This window comes from Macrotis lagotis, chromosome 8 (assembly GCF_037893015.1).
Source record: "Macrotis lagotis isolate mMagLag1 chromosome 8, bilby.v1.9.chrom.fasta, whole genome shotgun sequence".
Taxonomy (NCBI): Eukaryota; Metazoa; Chordata; class Mammalia; order Peramelemorphia; family Peramelidae; genus Macrotis; species Macrotis lagotis.
Window position 1 is genome coordinate 118,122,718 of NC_133665.1, and position 22,528 is coordinate 118,145,245.

At 33.1% G+C, this 22,528-nt stretch overlaps 1 pseudogene; it reads left to right on the forward strand.

The window, feature by feature from the left end:
* The first annotated feature begins 12,820 nt into the window (after positions 1-12,820).
* LOC141496533 (methyltransferase-like protein 22) lies at positions 12,821-20,505 on the forward strand (annotated as a pseudogene).
* Positions 20,506-22,528: the final 2,023 nt, after the last annotated feature.

A 22,528-nucleotide genomic window follows, 5' to 3' on the forward strand; every position in this document is an offset into this window, starting at 1 on the left:
ATTATATCTATGACTAAAATTATATATTAAGGAATATATAATCATATATTAAGGAATATATCACATCAGTGAGGAAATCCCTTATAGTCAGTACAATTAACAATTCTGCAACTATTAAAAACTATAAATTTTATTTACATTTCCCACTCAAGAACCATTTAAAAATGTTTATGAATGGAGTTTCTTTATTAAATAGATGCTCACAATGCAAAGTTCAGTTGATGTACACAGTACTTCACTTATATCTCACCAAGCACTTTGTCTCAGATTAAACCATTTGATCTTATTGTGTCCTTTCTGATTCTCTGCTTGTGTAATTAATTAATTATTTTTTTGTCATCTTTAGTGTCTATCAATCCCAGTTTTGAACTTAGATAATGCAGTTTTAAAATCTTTTCTTTTACATCTATCTCATCTCTTATCTTTTGCAAGTTTCTGATCCTCATTGGAAGTAATTCTATCTCAGCTTATTATTAGGCATAAAATTACCATGTTCCATAGTCAAATAAATAATATTCATTTCCATATAATAAAAGAGTTCTGGTATCCCTTTTTCTCCAATTTATAATAGCTTTCACATACAAAATTCAGCATCTACAACATTTATTGCAAAACAGTGAGTTAAAGAGTAACTGCTTCAGGAGTTATTTTGTTAGAATTCATAGAAGACTTAACAACCTCAAAAGGACAATGAATTGTGTCTATATCATAAATGAAGAAAATCAAACAATAGCATCATAGGGTTATAGATTTACACCTTGAAGAGAACTCAGTTTCAAACACATTTTATCAATGGGGAAAATGATACACAGCAGCTTTCATAATGTAAGCTCAAATTCATGTTCTGACTTCAATTTTTTTCTTTTCTTCCTTCTTTTTTTCTTTCTTTGCTTCTTTCTCTCTTTTCTTTCTTTCAGTCTTTCCTTCTTTTTTAAATCCTTTGATCTTTTTTCCTTCTTTCTTTTTTATATTACCTCTTCAGTAAGCCAACTAATACAATAAGGAACTTTTTATATCAACTTTTATTCTATAGGTCTTTGAGTTCATTCAAGTTAGTTCATTCAAGATCTTTGAGGGCAACCATTTTTTTTTTTCTGCAAGGCAATGAGGTTAAGTGACTTGCCCAAGACCTCACAGCTAGGTAATTAAATGTCTGAGGCTGGATTTGAACTCAGGTCCTCCTGTACCACCTAGGTGCCCCTGGACAACTATTTTAAATGGATTAAAGATGAAAAGAGCATTTTGTGGAGAATGAAAACAGCAGAAGGTTGAGCATGTTTTATTCGAATGTGAATTCCTGCTGTGGCAAGAACTTAACTTGCAATCTCCCACCTCCATTCTTTCCATAAGCCATCCTGAATAGGCTAAATAGGTAGATAGAATTAACCTGGAAATCCATGTTTTTCTTTTGTAGTTCCTTAACAATAATTACTTTATTTTCTGAAATTGGTTGAAGTAACTTTTTTTTTTATTTTTTAATTTGGGTATTTTAAATTTTTCAAGTCTATCGCTATTTCTAAAATTCTAGCTTTTCTAAATTCTAGCTTTTTAAATTACCTATGTAATTAAATATAAGAGGTTCTAATAATTATTTTTCCTGTTATATTTGAACTTTATATTTTTAATGTTGGTAATTTGATTTTTCTCTGATATTAATCTTATGTTTTTCCCATCAGATCATTTTACCTATACATTAACCCTTGTCCTTTTTGCAACACATTATTTAAATATGTATCAGTTTTATTCATTCTTAAAATATTACTGTTTAGTTTTACTAATTCTATAGATTTTTTGGTTTCCAAATGTTTTCTTCCAATTTTTTCTTATTTACCATTTGTGTTTTATTCCACTTTTCTTTAATTTTTCTTTAATTTTAATTAGATATGTTTGTACTATCTTCTTGGACTTTATCTTTCTCAGAACCTATCATTATGCAAGATGAAACCAAATTGGAAATTGCCATCTCCTCATCATTCCCTGTCCTTAGGGTTCCTCCCTTCCTCTATTATAAGGACAAAAGGTAGACATGTGTGAACTCTTCTCTGATCCTCTAACATTTAAGGAAGACATGGAAGAAATTCTCTTCATCATTTCCCTCATGACTACTTTCCTAAACATCATCTCCAGAAACTCAAGATAAATTCAACTCAAAAACTCACACCTCCTCAGTACATTTCCCATCTAGGCTACAAGACTTCATGATATACCTCATAATTAATGACCTCTCTTTTTCTGCTTCTTTTTATATGTTATCTCCCCCTTTATACTATGAAAAGACTTTCACACCTTTCTTTGTATCCTGGAACTTGGCAAAGAACCTGCAACAGTATAGACACATAATTGTTTTGACTTAGAGTTTTTTAAATTAATTCTATTAATTTCCAGTTTGCTCCAGTTTGCTCCAGTTTGCTCCAGTTTGCTTCTAGATAATTTGTTCTTTTATCCACTCATTATTAAGTGTGTTATTATGTTTTCAATCAACTTTCTATCTTTTCCTTGGGTTCAAGGTAATGATAATTATTTTATTCATTAGGATTTATAAAGAAATAATAAGTATTTCTACTTTTTTCTTGTAATTATAATTTTTCTGTGCCTCAACATATATTATGTGTTTATAAAATATAGTTTTGAGAAATGTGCATATTCTTCAATGTTTTCATTCAGAATATACCATACATTTCAGCTCCAAATTCTCAAGCATTATTTAGTTACATGAACTCACTTCTTTTATACTTTTCATTAGATTTATCCAGCCATAAAGGGAAGATTAATGTTTTGATCAGTTATTGCCTGTGACTATTACTAATTCAGTTTACTTTTCCTTCATGTATTTATTTAGATGGAAGACGAATGTATGCGTTTGTATTTTATCTTGAAATTGGTTCATTGCAAGATCATTTAAGACAAAAAAAATATAGTAGTAAATTAAATTATATTAAAACTCACAGTTTTTTCTCTATTTCATAGGACATGTGAAATTTTACCTTTTTTTTGAATACTTTCAAAACATTACAAATTTTACCTATCTTATTCGATTCTATATGTTTTTAATTATTATATGTTTATTATACACAATACTACGTCTTTAATTAGGTGCTTCTTGTATATAGCAAAATGACCTCTTCTCATCATTTTTAATCACCCTTGTTTGTTTTGTTGTATTATTTAATCAATTAATTTTAAATGATTATATGAAATTGTATATTTATTTCATATTTTTTGTCTTTTGCCTTCTTTTAAGTCCCTTTCAATTCACATTGACATAGACTTGCCTATTTCATATTCTGATTTAAGTAATTCAAGTTTTTTGAACTTGCTTAAATAGTTGATCTCTCATTCCTTTTATTTTTTGTTTAAGTTTGCATTAATTCCTTCTCTTCCCCTGCTCAAATTACAATTCAAAGTTTTCCCTCCCCTATTCCTTTCAATTTCTTTTACTCTGTTTTGGGTCTAAGATGAATCCCTTTGCTTCTTCATCAATATTTCTCTTTTCCTTCAAGTCTGTTCAGAATTATATTTTCTGATTTACATGCCATGTTTTCAATTGTTCGTTCTTCCCTTTCTATGTCCCCTTCCAGGAGATAAATTTTTTAACTTAAAATTTTGATTTTTATCTTCTTTCCAATTTCTGGACAATTCTTTTGTAGACCTTGCCACCTTCTTCCTTGTTTTCCCTTCCTAGGTTTCCTTTTTCATAAGTCCATGACCTCATGGTTGTACACTGTTGTCTGGTTAGTTCTTTCCAATATCTATTGTTTTTACTACCAGCAAAGTTCTTTTCAATCCTTTTTTAAATTATTTATATTACAGATGAAAAGACAAAAAGACCTGATTAAAGACCTGAATTCAGATTTAGAAATATTAGATGTGTGATGCTATGTAAGTCATTTAACCCCTGTCATTCTCAATTTTCTCCTTCTGGAAATGAAGTCCATAATGGATCCATATTAAGGAGTAAATAAGATAAAAATCCTTTTATTACTATACCTTAATATATTATGGAAATGTTATTATTAATTAATTACATATAATTATTTTTATTACTATTATAAAAAGTAATACCGAAATTCTGAATATATACATGTCACAGATATATGTTCCAAGATGATAAATTGAGATCTGCCAAAGTTTTATATTTGTATGTATGTATATAAATTTACAATCACACATACTATCTATGCAATTTAACATACTATATAGCTATATACACATATATACATATGAACTTATACATGCATGTACATATGCACAAATAAAATATTTCTAAGTTTTCATGTTATGTTTGAAAGCACACAAAGTAGTAACATATTCACTTTTTGAAGGAGGAATCACACTAAGTGAATCCTGGTCTTGCTTCATTTTCCTAATCTCACTCTAAAAAAAAATTTGTCCCCAACTCATAAATGATCAAAGGATATGAATAGATAATTTCCAAATGGAGAAATTAAAGCTATATATAAGCATATGAAAAAAATTGCCAAACCATTATTGATTAGAGAAATGTAAATTAAAACAACAATGAGGTATCACTTCACATCTATCAGATTGCCCAAGATGAGAAAAGGGGAAAATGAGCAATGTTGGAGAAGTTCTGGGAAGATTGGGACATTGATGCATTGCTGGTAGAGTTGTGAAGGCATCCAACCTTTCTGAAGAACAATATGGATCTATGCCCAAAGAGCAACAGAAATGTTCATACCCTTGACCCAGTAATTCCAATTCTAGGCCTATATCAAGAAAAAATTATAAGACATGGGGAAAGTCCTATATGTTCCATAGCAGCTCTTTTTTGTAGTGGCAAAGAATTGGAAATTGAAGGATGCCTATCTATTGGAGAAGGGCTAACCAAGTTATGGTTCATGAATACCATGGAATACTTTTGTTCTGTAAGAAACCACAAATGGTTGGATTCTAAAGAAGCATGGAATGACTTACAGTATCTGTTGCTGAGCAAAAGGAACAGAACCAAAGGAACAATGTACACATTAACAACAACATTGCAAGATGAACAACCTTGATGGAAGCAGATCCTCTCAGCAGTTCAGAGAGCTAGGCCAATCCTATTAGCCATGGACAATGGTCATGGACATCTTATTCCATCCAGAGGAAGAAAATCAAAACAACACAAAGCAAAAAAAATTAAAGAAAAACTAACCCTTCAGAATCTGATGAACACTTAATAAAAATTATCTCTTATCTCTTTCCCTTAATCCTAATTTCTCATACTGAAATTGATTAATGTGTAAAAATGTTTATCCAAAATATGTATGTACAATGCTAACCTAACTTTCTCCACTGGAAGGAAATTTTGTAACTTAAAAACATGCTGTGCTTATATGGGAAAATAAATTAAAAGAAGAAATCAGAAAAATCAGAAAAATATTTGTCTGAACAATCTCTGTTTCCATGTGTTTACTTAAAGGAACAATGGAAGCAGTAGTACTATAGTGTATTTTTCCACTAAAATTGTTATCCATCCATTACCTGTCAGTTTAAATAGAACTTACCCAGGATAAACAAATCAGGCATTTTTCTGACAGAAAACTTTGGAGAAGTTTGGTTAAGATGATATGTCTTAACATGACAACTTGCTGCTGTCTCTGCTTTAATAGCACTGTGCTGATTTTCCTACAGGGCTCATTGTAGTTTGTGGGAGTTAAGGGAAGGGAAGATCAATGAAAACTATTTTTTCATACTGGAGGCAAAATATGTTTTTCAAACAAAACATCACCATCTTTATCTGGAATCTGAGTCCATTGTTTATAAGGTCCAAGACCTTCAATTTCTAATTTACTGGGTATTTATGGATAATTGCATACTGAAATTATATTTGCCTCCATGGTAAAAATAACAAAGCAGCTTCCATTTTTTTATTGCTACAAATACTGCAGAGATTGAATTAAAACAGAAAGGAAATAGTATCATATATATATATATATATATATATATATATATATATATATATTAAAATACTGATTTCTTTCTTCTTATTGTCTAGATAATAATAGCTATCATTTCTATAGTCCTTCAAGCATTTATTTCTCTTGATATTCCTGCTATTAGTAATTCCACTTTGCAGAAGAAAAAACAAACATTGAGAGACGTGAAGTGATTTTTCCCATGCTCACAAAACCAGTGTTTGAGCTGAGATTTTAACTTAGATCTTCCAAGACCAATATACATTACAATGTGTTGGACTTAGCCACCTAGATGAGGAAAATGAGGTCCAGAGAAATTGAAAGACTACTCCAGTCTATGGGAAAATGAGGATTAGATCTCAAGTTTTCTAATTTTCAGTCCAAGTTTTTTCCTATCAAACCCTCACTAATGTCAATTTATGTTATCTCCTATCTGAAGTTTTTCCGAATCCCTCCAATTGCTAGTATCTTGTCCTTCTAAATTGCCTTGTATTTATTTTATTTATAGCAAATGCTTTTAAAATGTTTGTTTATTCACTTATTTATTCTATCTTTTTTTTAGGTATATACACATAAAAGCTAATCTAATATAATATAAGTTATTTAAATTCCTGGCAAACAGGACAAGCATTACTGTTTTCTGTATCTCCAATATCTAGCACAATACTTGTGATGTAATAGATGTTTAAGAAATAATTATTGATTGCTTCATTGTTCAAAATATTATATATATATATATATATTTGTATATATCTTTTTACACAGAATGATGAAAAAATAGCATATATGTCTCTTGAGGGTAGTGACTACATTTTCTTTTTGTAACTTTGGCAAGCAGAAAAGAAACTTGCATTTAATAAGTTTATTAAATAAATTTTTAATTGAATTAGTTTTCAGGTGACAGTGAAAAGATCTCAAAGAACTTTATATAAGTTATCAAGGGTCAGTAAGCTATCATGTACCTCATCACCCTACTTCACATGGTAAGTCAGAGTAGTCAGTGACTCAGCTAATAGAACTTAATTGAGTCTCTTGGAATTTCCAATTCCCTGTCCAGATCTGCATTTTTATCTCTCAAATCTAGCAAATGTTTTTGACTTGAAAGTATAACAATTTTGAGAGTAGATATTGACTGAAAACACACAACAATGCAATAGTCTTTAAAATAGTCACACGATCACCAGATAAGTCAAAAATTCATTGTAACTACCTTTTTATCTCTTTTATGTCTTTCCAGCAAAAAGCATACAACTATACCACACATTAAAATAAATAAATTACATTATTAGTTATATTTGTGTCAGTATATCATGTTTTCTGCTCTTAGCCAAATGATTTTGGATTGACTGTATTTATTAACTGGACTCTGGAAGTCAAATAATTTACCTTAAAATATATATATATATATATATGTGTGTGTGTGTGTGTGTGTGTGTGTGTGTGTGTGTGTGTGTGTGTGTATAAGAACTGGAGTTCATTGATTACCCTACTCAAATTAAATAATAATTGTCTAGGCCCTGTTCACATCTTATCTTGATTCATTGAAACAGAAAAGAATTTTCATCATAGATTTCCTCTTGTGTTCCTCTTGCCCACTCTACAAAAGCTATTCATTTTTAATGATGATACTTAAAATAAAACTAGCAACACATCAAAAATAAGCTGATGTGCAAAATATTCCACACCTTTGCACTCCTACATCTACAAAAAAATGAAGAAAGATGACTTTCCATATCTCTTCTTTGGGCTCATTATCATTTTGTAAAATTAAATTTTTAACATTTGAGGATGTTGTTCTTGCTAAAGTCATTATGTATATAGTTTTCTTCTACTACTTTGTGTGACATGTCTTAATTCTCTATATGAAACATCTTCATTATTTTTACAAAAGAAAAATCCTTCATTACATATATATTCTACAATTTGGATAGTCATTCTCCAAGTTATGGGCATCTAATTTTTGTGTCCAATTCTTTAATATGAAAAAATAATAATTCTGTAAAATAATGCTATAAGCAAAGCCTTTCTTTTAGACACTGACTCAGTGGGGAAAAAGATTAATGAAGACATTTGGTTCAAAGAGCATTAATATCTTCATTAGTCAATCCGAGTGATGAATTTAGAGAATTCTAAACTGTTTTTAGGAAGGTTACATCAATTCACAGTTTTAACGACAATTGATTAATGGGCTTTTCTTCCCACAGCCCTGTCAAACTTTGAGAATTCCCAAATTTTGTCGTCTTGCTAAACTTGTTGTATATGCAATGAAATATCAAAGTTGATTTGACTTTCATTTCTCTTATTATTATTAGTGATTTGAACCATTCCCTTGTATATAACATCTAATTATTTTAAGAATAATTTACTCATGACTTCCTGGGGAGAGCAAAGATGGTGGCACAGAGCTAGGAAACTCCTTGAGTTTTACCAAAATGTCTTTATGTGGAGACTCTAAACAGACCCTAAAGTGACAGAATCCACAAAAAAAACAGAATGAAGTAAATACTCAATTCAAGATAACATTGAGAAACTTTTGAAAAGGTCTGCCTTATTTCGGTAAAAAGGGAGTTTAGCTCAGAATTAATCTGGGCTACACTGGATCAGTTTTGTTAATTGGACTAACTGGAAAAAGAAATGCAAAACCTATTTGAAGAAAATAAAATCTTAAAAATTTGAACTGGATTCTATGAGATATGAAGTTTCCATCAAACAAAACCAAAAGACTGATAAAGTTGAAGAAAATATAAAGTAATCTAGGAAAATTGAGACTTGGAAAAATAGATCCAGAGATAAAATTTAGCAATTATTTGTCTACCTGAAAGCCAAGATCAGAAAAAAAAACCTGGACAATATTTTTCAGGAAGGAAAACTGCCAATATCCTATAACAAGAAGATATAGTAATTCTTGAAAACATCCATCCATCACCCCCAGAAAGAGATTCCAAAAATAAACCTCTAAGGAAAATTGTAACCAAATTTCAGAATTCCCAACTAAAGGAAAAAATACTGTAAGCAGTCAAAAAAGAAGAAATTTAAATACCAGGGAGCCACAGTAAAGATTATGGTGGACTTATCTGTTTCAATATTAAAAGGATCAGAGGATATAGAATATGATATTCCAGAGGGCAAAGGAGCTTGAATTACAACCAAAAATCAACCATCCAGCAAAGTTGAACATAATCTTTCAGGGGAAAAGATAGGCTTTACAAAAAATAGAGGGCTTTCAAACTTACCTAATAAAAAAATTGATCTTCACTTGCAAGAATCTGAAGATATGTAAAAAAAGGGAAATGGGGAAGAAAGTTAGTCAATAAGAATAAATTGTCTACATCTCTACTCTGGAAGACAGTGTTTGTAACTTTTAAGAATTTGTATTTCTCTTAGAACAACTTAAAGGAGCACACTTAGAATAAAGGTGGGGGTATAAATCGATTATACTGTGTTGATACTTCTACTCATTAGGGCTGTATTTCTATTGGGACAGTTGTAGACAGTGTTTTGAAAAAATTGGTAAAGAAGTTTTGTCAAATTCCTCTACAATATGTATACCAACAAGGTGCTGATATCTAAACCAGTAATAAACTAAACAAAGAAAATTATAGACACATATCCCTAATGAATATTGATGCTAAAATTTAAATAAAATTTTAGTAAAAAGATTGCAGCAATTTATCATTAGAATAAGAGGGTGGGAATGAAGTGATTATGATGTGATGATGCTTAACACCCTTGAAAATTGTTCTTCTATGAGGACAGATGAAAAGAGCATACTTTGGGGTGGCTAGGTGACACAGTGGATAGAGCACTGGTCCTGGAGTCAGGAGTACCTGAGTTCAGGTCTATCCTCAGACACTTAATAATTACCTAGCTGTGTGGCCTTGGGCAAGCCACTTAACCCCAATGCCTTGCAAAAACTAAGAAAAAAAGCATACTTTGAGAGAGGGTGTGGGTACAAGAGAGGCATAAAGCAATTAAGACATTAACAAAAATTTATACTAGGAGAAGGACAAGTCATTAGAAGAGAACACTACATGAGGAGGCATAAAGAACCTATTATAGTAGAGGAAAAGGAAGAATGATAGTGCTTACTCTCAACAGATTTTACTCAGAGAAGGAATAACATAGATTCCCATATTGGTTTAAAAATTTATTCTACCCTACAGGGAAGTAGAAGGGGAAAGGGGGAAAAAAGTAGGGCCTGGTAAGAGAGAAGGGAGGAAAAGTAAAAGTAAAAATAAAGAAAAAAGTAAGAGAATAAAGGAAAAAAGGAAGGGGTCTGATAAAAGGGAGGTCATTTTGAGGAGGCAGCAATCAGAAGCAAAACATTGGTGAATAGGGATGGGAGGAAAGGAGAGAAAAAAAGTACAAATGGAGGTAGGTCATGAAGGAGGGAAATACAGAGGTAACCAAAACTGCATGTGAATGAGATAAACTCTCCCATAAAAAGAAAGTAAACAGCAAGAGTGGATTAATCTTACAATATGTTGTTTACAAGAAACACATTTTCAGCAGAGGAATACACACAGGGAAAAGATAAAAGACTGGAGCAGAATGCATTATGTTTCAGCTGAAGTACAAAATTAGGGATAGTAATCTTGAACCCATAAAAAACAAAGGCAAAAATAGATCTTATTAAAAAAAGATAAGGAGGAAACTATATTTTTCTAAAAAGGTATCACAGGCAAAGAAGTAATATCAACATCAAACATATATGCAACAAGAGGTATGGTATCCAACTTCTTATAGGAGAATTTTAAATGTCTTGAAGGAAGGCATAGACAGCTAAACCATATCAGTGGAAGGCCCCAAACTCCCTGTCTCAGACTTAGAGAAAGCTAAGCACAAATTACAAAAAGGAAGAAACTGAAGATGAATAGAAGTTTAGAAAAGTTAGTCATGATAGACCTCAGAAGAAACTGAAAGCAATACTTTCTTCTTTACAACTGTCCATGTATTAGGGCATTAAAAACTTTGCCATCAAATGTATATGCTTTTCAAATCATGATGCAATAAAATTACATATAATAAAGAGCCATGGAAAGATAAACTAAAAATTAATTGGGAACAAAGTAACTTAATTTTAGGGAATAAGTTAATTATTTAGTCCCCAATTAATTTTTAGTTTATCTTTAAAGAATGAGTGACTCAAACAACAAATCATAGAAATAATCTGCAATTTCATTCAAGGCAATGACAAAAATGAGATCTTACATCAAGACTTGTGCAATGCAAAAAAAGCTCTTATTAGGGGAAATATTAAATCTCTTGATTAACACGAAAGTATATGTACATTATTAACCTAACTGTTCACCACTGAGGGGAGAGGGATAGGAAGAGTGAAAGGAAATTTTGAAACTGAAACATATATATATATATATATATATATATATATATATATATATATATATATATATATGGATGATTGTTGAAATACTTTGATAACATATTTGGAAAAATAAAATATTATTAAAAAGAAATTTTAAATTTCTAAATGATATGAATAAAATAGCAAAGGAGAAGATTAATGAATTGGCAATTACATAAAACTAGAAAAATAATAAATTAAAAATATTCAATTAAATATCTAATTAGAAATTTTGAAACTTGAAAGAAATTAATAAAATTGAAAGGTAAGAAAACTACTGAACTAATAAATAAAAGTAAAATTGTTTTATTAAAAAAGCAATAAAATAGATAAAACTTTGGTTCTGATTACCAAAAAAAGGAAAGAAAACCAACTTACCAGTATCAAAATTGGAATGGATGAACTTGTTACCAATAGATTAATATGGACAAAATTATAAAATACCCCAATTGAAAGAAGAAGAAATAAATTACTTGACTCATTTGCAGAAAAAGAAATCAAAGGAAACTTCAGTGAAATCTCTAAGAACACATCTGCAGTGCAAGATGGGTTTACAAGTGAATTCTACCAAACCTTTAAAGAACAGATAATTCCAATTCTATATAAAATATTTGAAAATTATAGTTAAAGAAGTCTTCCAAATTCCTTCCATAACACTAACAAGGTGCTGATATCTAAACCAGAAAGAATCAAAACAAAGAAAATTATATACCCATCTCCCTAATGAATATTGATTCTAAAATTCAATTAAAATTTTAGCAAAGAGATACAATAGTAAGTTGTCATTAGGATAATACACTGTTATCAGATTATATTTATACCAGGTAGGCAATGATAGTGTAATATTAGGAAAACCATCAGCATAAGCGACCACATCAGTAACAAAAGTAACAGAAATCCAGATTTTCTCATTTGAAGCTGGAAAAGCCTTTGACAAAACACAAAACCTATGCCTATTGAAAACACTGGGGAGGCCTTTCCAAAAAGCCTCAGGTGTCCTGGATGTAGCGCTGTGGTAGACACTACTGTGGGCTACATCTTGTGCTCCTGCCTGAGGACCAGAAGGATCAGATGCCTGTCTCTCTTTCTTTTGTTTGTTTGTTTGTTTTTTAGTTTTTGCAAGGCAATGGGGTTACATGGCTTTCCCAAGGCCACACAACTATGTAATTATTGAATATCTGAGGACAGATTTGATCTCAGGTACTACTGACTCCAGGGCCTGTGCTCTATCCACTGTGCCACCTAGCCACCCTTTTTTGTTTGTTTGTTTTTTTAGTTTCCTGTATCTCTTTCTGTACTGGTGTGGCATGCTTCACCAGAGCACAGTCCTGGGTGTGCTCCAGGGCTGCAAAGGGCTAGGGCAGAAGATAGCTTGGGCTGCATAACAAACTTGGCAGACGTGGGGGCTTGGAAAAGAGGTAGGAGTAGGGGTGAGGGAAGTAGGCAGCAGTGGGGGTGGGGGAATCAGATCCACTTGGACTGAGCCTTGCCCCTGGAAGCTTCATGCTCTTAAACAAATTAATGGCAACACTGCACAATGGTGGACACAGAAGAGGAGAAAGCTATGGAAGAAATTATACTTAAAAGAGATACTTTGCTGTCTGAGGAGCATCTAAGCACCCCTAAGAAAAATGCACCTCATGGGGTACCCAAATGCTATTGGCCAACTTGTTTTTTGGTCACTATTCAAATTTCTTTAGAACAAAAATTCTTGAAAAGATGCTCAAAGGTAAAGAACAAGAAGAGATCCATATAGAAAACATTGTGCATTAAGAATATGGAAGAATCCAGCAGTCTTATGGCAAGAATAGCAATGGTGAGACTTCTGGCCAAGATGGCGGAGAGAAGACAGTCACTGTACTAAGGTCTCCTGTTCTTCCCTCATATATAATATGATACAAATCTCTTAACAGAAATTTGATAGACAAAACTGAGAAAAAGAAGCTAGAAGGATATCTACCTCAAGGTCTGTCTACAGGGATCATGGGTGAGCCAAGACATAGAACAGAGAGCCAGCTGGGGCAAGGTGAGAACTAGACTAACCTAAGTTCAACCACAGAGGCTCTGACTGTGGGACCTTGGACCGTGTTCCCTGAGTTTTTGGACATGGCAGTGGAGGTCAGGGGGAGTCCCAACAGGACTGGAGGGTGAGTTCCAGCAAAGAGAGAGTCACATAGTGCTGCTGAACAGAAATCTGCTGGGCTTAGCTGGTCTGAAGGACCCCAGACTCCATACTTTCATTTCAAGGGAGTCCTCTTCCCAGAACCACCACCCCTGAAGGCTCAGGCATGGGCAGCAGAGTTCACTGAACTGGATAGGGAGATTAATTACCTTTCTCCAGGGCCCAACCAAGATTGTTCAAGGATAAAAGTATCTATCCCACCAACCCACTCCAGGTCTAGGGAGAGGGCCTCAAATCAAGATCATAGACACTCCAGAGAGAGCAACCAGTACCCCCTATTGGAGGGCCCACTTGGAGCAAGTAAGCCAAGTGAGCAAAGGCTCTGGCACCCCCTACTAAAGCCTCTAGGGATCTCAACTCCAAATCTCTGTGAACCAAAACCTCCACAACACAAGATCTTAGGAAAATGAAGAAAAGCCAGCGAAAGGGGGGGCTTAGAAATCTACATAGAAAGCAAAGACCCTAACTCAGAGAGATCTAGAACTCTAGGACCTTCAAAAGAGAGCCAGCCCCCCCCACAAACACAAGACCCTAGAAAGATGAAAAAAGACCAGAGAAAAGTGGGGCCAAGGAAAAATACTTAGAAGAGACAGATTCTAACCCAGAGAGATCTAGGACTTCTGAGGAGACTATAATTTGATCTCCAGCTGAGAAAGACTTCCTTGAAGAAATGAGGAAGGAGTTTAAACATCAATTGGCAAATTTTGGAAAAGAAACCCAAGAGAAAATTAACACCTTGCAAAAAGAAAACAAAATCTTTGGAAATACGATAATACAAAAATGAAATAATTTTCTCAAAACTTCAATTGGTCAAACACAAAAAGAAAATAATTCTCTCAAAATCTCAATTGGACAAATGGAAAAATCCTTCAAAAAATGGAAGTGACCAATTGCAAAAGGAGTTGAAAAAGGTAAATGAAGAAAAGTCCTCTCTAAAAAAAAGAATGGTATGTGCAGAAACTAATGACTTCATGAGACAGAAAGAGCCTGTCAAACAAAACTAAAAAAGTAGAAAAAATAGAAAAACATGTAAAATACCTCATCAGTAAAACCACTGATCTTGAGAATAGATTGGTAAGGGACAACATGAGAATTATTGGTCTTCCTGTAAACATTGAAGAGAGAAAAAATACCTGGACTTGATATTACAGGATTTAGAGATGGAAAAATTGCCCTGATATCATAGAACCAGAGGGCGAAATAGTTATTGAAAGAATTCATCAGAACAAGATTCCAAAATGAAAACATCAAATGTTATGGCCACATTCCAGAACTTTCAGATAAAATAGAAAATCCTGCAAGCAGCCAGAAAGAAACTATTTAGATACCAGGAAACCCCAGTAAGGATTACACAGGACCTGGCTGCATCAAAATTAGGAGGCTGAAGGGCCTGAAAGGAGATATTTCAAAGAACAAGGGAGCTTGGAATGTAGCCAAGAATTCGCTATCCAGCAAAACTGAGCCTTCTCTTCCAAAAGAAAAGATGGACATTTAATGAAATAGGAGACTTCCAACTTTTCCTTATTTAAGGACCAAAGCTAAATAGAAAATCTGGACACCAACAGGAGGTTCAAGAGACACATAAAAAGGAAAAAAAACAAAAGGGGGAAAGAAAACAAAACTGCTATCCAATAAGATGAAATTGGCTATATACCCACCTAGGAGAAAGACTCTCATAACTCTTTTTTTTAGTTTTTTCAAGGCAATGGGGTTAAGTGGCTTGCCCAAGGCCACACGGCTAGGTAATTATTAAGTGTCTGAGGCCGGATTTGAACTCAGGTACTCCTGACTCCAAGGCCAGTGCTCTATCCACTGTGCCACCTAGTCACCTCTTAGACTCTCATAACTCTTGAGAATTGTGACTCTATTAAAAAGAATTTCCCTAGTCAGAAGTAATGGACCATCATGACTTAATTGATAGAATGATTTAAGAGGGGGGAAATTAAAGAGACAGGAGGATGGAGGAGATTGAATGAGGTAAATCACAATACATAAAGAGGTACAAAGGACCTTTTGCAATAGAGGGGAAGAAGGGAGGGGCTGAGAACCACTTGAATCTTACTCTCATCAGATTGGACTTAATGTTAATCTACACACACTCAGTTAAATTAAGAACCTTATTTTACCTTTCAAGGATTAAAAGGGAAAAGAGAGAGTGAGGAGAAAAAGAGGAACTTAAAGAAGGAAGGGAAAGAAGAAGGAGCAAGGGGAAAGGGAAAAGAAAGGAGAGGGGGTTGGATATAAGGGAGAAAACACACTGAGGGTGGTGGTATTCATAAACAAAATACTGGGGAACATTGAAAAAGCAATAATAGGGGGAAAATGAAAACAGAGGGAAGATAGCATGTACAGCAATAAAAATTAGTAATTTTAACTTTGAATGAGAATGGGATGACCTCTCCCATAAAGAGCAGAGTGGATTGAAAACCAGAATCCTAAAATATGCTGCTTACAAGAAACTCATTTGAAGCAGAGAGCTCTATAAATACTAAAGGTAAAAGGTTGGAGCAAAATATATTTTGCTTCAGCTGAAATGAAAAAAAAAAACAGGGGTAGCAATCCTTATCTCAGACAAAGTAACTGCAAAAATAGATGACATTAAAAGAGATAAGGAAGGAAGCTATATCCTCCTAAAAGGTACCATAGACAATGAAGCAATTTCAATACTTAATATGTATGCACCAAATGGTATAGCATCTAAATTCTTAGAAGAGAAATTGAATATATTACAGGAAGACATAGACACCAAAATTCTACTGTTAGGAGATTTCAACTTCCCACTCTCATATTTATATAAATTTAATATAAAATAAACAAGAGGGAACTTAAAGAGGTAAATAGATTATCAGCAAACCTAGCCATGATAGACTTTTGGACAAAATTGAATGGGGACATAAAGGAATATACTTTTTTTCTGCAGTACATTACACAAAAATTGAACATATACCTGGGCATAAAAACCTAAAAATTAAATGCACATAGGCAGAAATAGGGAACACATCCTTTTCTTATCAGAATGCAATAAAAATCACATGCAATAATGGGCCAGGGAGAGATAGACCTAAAAGTAATTGGAAACTGAATGACCTCATTTTAAAGAATGAATGGCTCCAACAACAAATTACAGAAAAAAAATGATGATTTTATCCTAGATAATGAAAATAATGAGGCAATATATCAAAACTTATGGAATACAGCCAAGTCAAATGCTTACATGAATAAATTAGAGAAAGGGGAAATCAGCGAACTAAACATGGAACTAAAAAAATTAGAGAAAGAACAAATTAAAAACACCCAATTAAATACCAAATTAGAAACTCTAAAGATTAAGGGGGGGAAATTAATAGAATCAAAATCAAGAAAATTATTGAACTTATAAATAAAACCAAGAGATGGTTTTATAAAAAAACAAATAAAATTAAAAAAAAAACCCTCTGGTTAATTTGATTGAAAAGAAAGAAGAAAATCAAATTGCTAGTATCATAATTGAAAAAGGTGAACACATCACCAAAACGGGGAAATTAAAGTAATAATTCAGAATGGTTTTGCTCAACTGTATGTCAATAAATTTCATAATCTAAGTGAAATGGATGAATATTTACCAAAATATAAGTTGTCCAGGTTAAATGAAGAGAAAATAATTAAATACCTAAATAACCCTATCTCAGAAAAAGAAATTCAACAAGCCATTATTAAATTCTCTAAGAAATAATCTCAAGGGCAAGATGGATTCACAAGTGAATTGTATCACATATAAGGAACAATTGTTTCCAATTCTATATACACTATTTGGAAAAGTAGGTGAAGACAGAATGCTCCCTAACTCTTTCGATGACAACAATATGGTGCTGATAACTAAAGCAGGAAGAGTCAAAACAGAGAAAGAGAATTACAGATCTAGCTCCTTGATGAATATAGATGCAAAAATCTTAAAATCTTAGCAAAATGATTACAGCAAGTTATCACTAAGATAATGCACTATGACCAAGTAGGATTTATTCCAGGAATGAAGGGTTGGTTCAGTATTAGGAAAACTGTTAGTATAATTAATCATATCAATAATAAAACTATCAGAAATCTTATGATAACATCAAAAGATGCAGAAAAAAACCTTTGACAAAAATACAGCACCCATTCCTACTAAGAACACTAGAGAGCATAGGAATAAATGGATTTTTTTTAGAATAATAATCAGTATCTATCTGAAACCATCAGTAAACATTATATGCAATGGGGATAAGGTGGAGGCATTCCCAAAAAGATAAGGAGTTTAACAAGGATGCCCAATATTGTGCTAAAATTTTAGCTTCAGCAATAAGAGAAGAAAAAGAAATTGAAGGAATTAGAATTGTGAAGGAAGAGACAAAACTCTCACTCTTTGCAGATGGCATGATGGTATACCTAGAGCATCCTAAAAAATCATCTAAAAATAACTACTAAAATCAATTAGCAACTTTAGTAAAACCACGGGATATAAAATAAACCCTCATAAATCTTCAACATTTCTATATATGAATTGTAAGATACAGTAGGGAGAACTAGAAAGAGAAATCCCATTCAAAGTAACTTCAGATAATATAAAATAATTGGGAGTCTACCTGTCAAGGCAGACCCAAAAACTTTATGAAAACAATTATAAAACACTTCTCACACAAATAAAATCAGATTTAAGTAACTGGACAAACAGCAAATGCTCATGGATAGGCTGAGCTAATATAATAACAATGAAAATTGTATCTAAATTAAACTACTTACTTAGTGCCCTACCAACAAAAATTCCCCTAAAATACTTTAATGAGTTAGAAAAAATTGTAAGCAAATTCATATGGAGAAATAAAAAGTCAAGAATTTCCAGGAATTTAATGAAAAAAGAAGGTGCAAAAGAAGGTGGCTTAGCCCTACCAGATCTAAAATTACATTATAAAGCATCAGTCATCAAAATTATCTGGTATTGGCTAAGAAATCGAGTGGTGGATCAGTGGAATAGCATAGGTCCAAAAGAGATAGCAGGAAATGATTATAATAATCTGCTGTTTGATAAACTCAAAGAGTCCAGCTTTTGGGATAAAAGCTTTCTCTTCAATAAAAACTGTTAGGAACAATTGAAAGTTAGTATGGCAGAAACTTGAATTTGACCAACATCTCACACCCGATACCAAGATAAGATCAAAATGGATACAGGATTTAGACATTAAAAAACAATATTATAAGCAAACTAGGAGATCAAGAGTAGTTTACCTGTCAGATCTATGGAAAGGAAAGTAGTTTATGGCCAAGGAATAGATGCAGAACATCATTAAAAATCAAACTAGATAATTTTGATTACACTCAGTTAAAAAGCTTTTGCAGAAACAAAACCACTGTAACCAAGATCAAAAGAAATGTAGTAAATTGGGAACTAATTTTCACAACTAGAATTTCTAACAAAGGATTCCTTTCTAAAATATATATAGAACTGAGTCAAATTTATTTAAAAAATTTGAAATTATGCCCAAAAGTCAATAAAAATGTTCATACCTTTTGAACCAGCAATATCACTACAGGGTCTATACCATGAAGAGATCATGAAAAAAAGGATAAAAATATCACTTATACAAAAATATTCATAGCAACTCTGTTTGTGGTGACAAAAGAAATTAGAAACTGAGTGAATGTCCATCCATTGAGGAATGGCTGAACAAACTGTGGTATATGAATGTCATGGAAAAATATTGTTCTATTAGCAACCAGGAGGGATGGGAATTCAGAGAAGTCTGGAAGGATTTGCATGAACTGATGCTGAGTGAGATGAGCAGAACCAGAAGAACACTGTACACCATAACATCAACACTGGGTTGATGGTCAAACTTAATGGAATTTCTCATTCCATCAGTGCAACAATCAGGGATGATTTTGAGGTATCTGAGATGGAGAATATCATCTGTATCCAGAGAAAAATTGTGGAGTTTGAACAAAGGCCTTTAATTTTTAAAAAGTTATCTTACTATGTAATTTTGCTATCTCTTATATTTTATTTTTTTCCTTAAGGATATGATATCACTCTCAACAAATTCAGCTTGGAAACAATGTAAAGAGTAGCAGACTGCCTTCTATAGGGGGGTGGGGGGAGGGAAGTGAGATTAGGGGAATAATTGTAAAATTCAAAAATTAATTAATAATTTAAAAACAATAGCAATTGCATTGATCTTCTGAATAAAAATGAAACTCAAAGTCATCCTTCTGTGAGAACAGAGGCTCTACTGGTTAACAACTGTGACTTGGAATTCATAAGAAAAATAGGGGTTCTCTCTGAGACAAAAAAGAGCCATTAAGAAACAAAATAAATCCTAAAATTCTAACTCAGATTGCTGAAAATTACAAGGAAAAAGAACAAGAAAACATTCACTACAATGATTAAAGTGGAGCCTAGCATAGACAGCCTTTTGGAAGTTGACCAACAGGTGTGGGGAGGAGCTGTCCTTCTAGCTGACTACAACCTGTGCCAATGTTACTCCTTCAAAAGCTGTTCTGTGCTTAAGCTTGGGGGCCTTGGGGATTGCCAGAAGCACCATTGCCAAGATGTTTTACTTCCCAGAAAGGGGTGAAGATCTCCTGGTCATATGGAAAGGGATGTTGCCCTCAAGAGAAACCAGACAGCAGCAAGAGGAGATGTAGCTAAGGTTAAAGCACTAGATTGGGGGTGGGGGGCACCTAGGTGGCACAGTGGATAGAGCACTGACCCCAGTGTCAAGACAACCTGAGCTCAAATATGGCCTCAGAAGTATGATGCATATTATATTATCTGTGTGAAAGAATAGGTCAGCATATTTCTTGGGCAAGTCACTTACTTCCTCTTTGTTAAAACAAGAAGAGCTGAAATGGCCAAAAAATGATGTGTACTGATCCTCCACTTACTTTCATTTTGTCTAAAGAAGAAATTTCTGACATGTATGCTCATACTACTATCATAATGCCAGCTGATATTTGATGATGATGATGACTTCACAGATGTTTCATTTAAAGTTTCTACAGAATTATTCAGTTTCAAAAATGCTGTATAAGCTACCTATCAATAAAGAAAAGACTAAATTTCACTTTTAGACATTTGAACATTATATGTAAACGCTTACAATCATTTTTGATTTTCCCTAAATGACCTAGAGAAACTCAGGGATGGCAAACTGAAGTTTGATATAGATTCAATTGAAAGCACTTTCCCCCAGTTCCTTGTTTATGCATGTATAGAGCAGTTGGAACTCTGGAAAATTGTTGTTATACCAATAAGTTGATCTCTTATATGAACAAGACTGAAAATATTCCCCTAAGTCAGTTTACTATAGTTTTTTCCTTCTTTTTTTATATTTAATTTATTTATTTTCACATTACTATGATAGTCTTGTTGTAAAAGTAAACATAATTCCCTATCCCCCCCCCCACAAAGATAGAGGAAAACTCAAGAAAAAGTTACAGGAAAAAGAAAGTATACCTCAGGCTGTGTTCAGATACTATCAGCTCTGTCTTTGGGATGGATCGTATTTTTATCATAAGTCCATAACAGAAGTTGTTTCAATATTTTTCCCACAATTGCTATTGCTAACTGTATTTCCCTTCATTCTATTCCTCCACACTCCCATTTATTCTATTCTCTCTCTCTCTGCTTTTACCCTGTCTCTACTCAAAAAAATGTTGTATGTGACAGCCCTCTCCCACAATCTTCCCTCTCTTCTATCATTTACACCCCCCACACACACCTTTCCTCTGTTCCCTTTCTCCCATCCCTTTCCTTTAATTTTTCCTCTATGGTAAGATATATTTCTATACCCTAATTGAGCTATTTCCTCTCTGAGCCACTTCCAATGAAAATGAACACTCACTCATTCCCCTGACCCCCACCTTCTCCCCTTCCACTCCATTGTAAAAGCTTTTTCTTGACTCTTTTACATGAAATATCTTGGCCTATTCTATCTCCCCTTTCCCTTTCTCCTAGTACCTTCTCTTTTTTGTCCATTGACTCCATCTTTATAATACATAATACCTTCATAGTCAGACCTCTCCTGCTCCTTCTAACTGCTCTAATAAACAAGAAGGTTCATATGAGTTATCAGTAATATCTTCCCATTCATGAAGACAAGCAGGTCAAATCATTAAGTCCCTCATACTTAGTCGTTCTTGTTCACCCTCTCTATGCTTCACCTGAGTCCTGTACTTGAATATCGAACTTTCTATTCAGCTATAGTTGTTTCTACAGGAAAGTCTGGAAGTTCCCTATTTCACTGAATGTCCATCTTTTCTCCTGAAAAAGGATGTTCAGTTTTGCTGGAAAGTTATTTCTTAGTTGTAATCCAAGCTGTTTTGCCTTCTGGACATTAATATTCTAAGGCCTATGAGTCCTTAATTTAGATTTTGCTAACTCCTGTATAATCCTGACTGTAGCACTACTATATTTAAATTGTTTCTTTCTGTCTGCTTGTAATATTTTCTCTGATTTGGGAGTTCTGGAATTTTTAATATCCCTGGGAATTTTTGGGGGGGAGGATCTCTTTCAGGAGGTGATTAATAGATTTCCTCAATTTCTATGCTACCCTTTGCTTCTAGAATATCAGGACAAGTTTTTCAGGGAATTTCTTTAAAAAATGAAGTCTTGGCTCTTTTCCTGGTCATGATTTTCTAGTAGCTCAATAATTTTTAAATTATCTCTTTTGGATCTATTTTCTAGGGCAGTTTTTTTTCTCCAGTGTGACATTTCTCATTTTCTTTTAGTTTTTCATTCTTTTGGTTTTCTTTTATTATATCTTGATTTCTCACTAAATTATCAGCTTCTCACCTCCATTCTATATTTGAAGCAGTTATTTTTTTCAGAGAGCTTTTTTGTATCTCTTTTTCTATCTGGTCATTTCTGCTTTTTAAGATATTCTTCTCCTCCCTGACCTTTTGTACTACGTTTTTTTTCCCCATTTGAACTAAACTGGTTATTAACCTGATTTTTTAAGTTGATATTTTTTGTATCTCCTTTACCAAGCTGCTGAGTTGATCTTCATGATTTTTCCCACTACCTCCCTTACTTGAATTTCAAAATCTATTTTG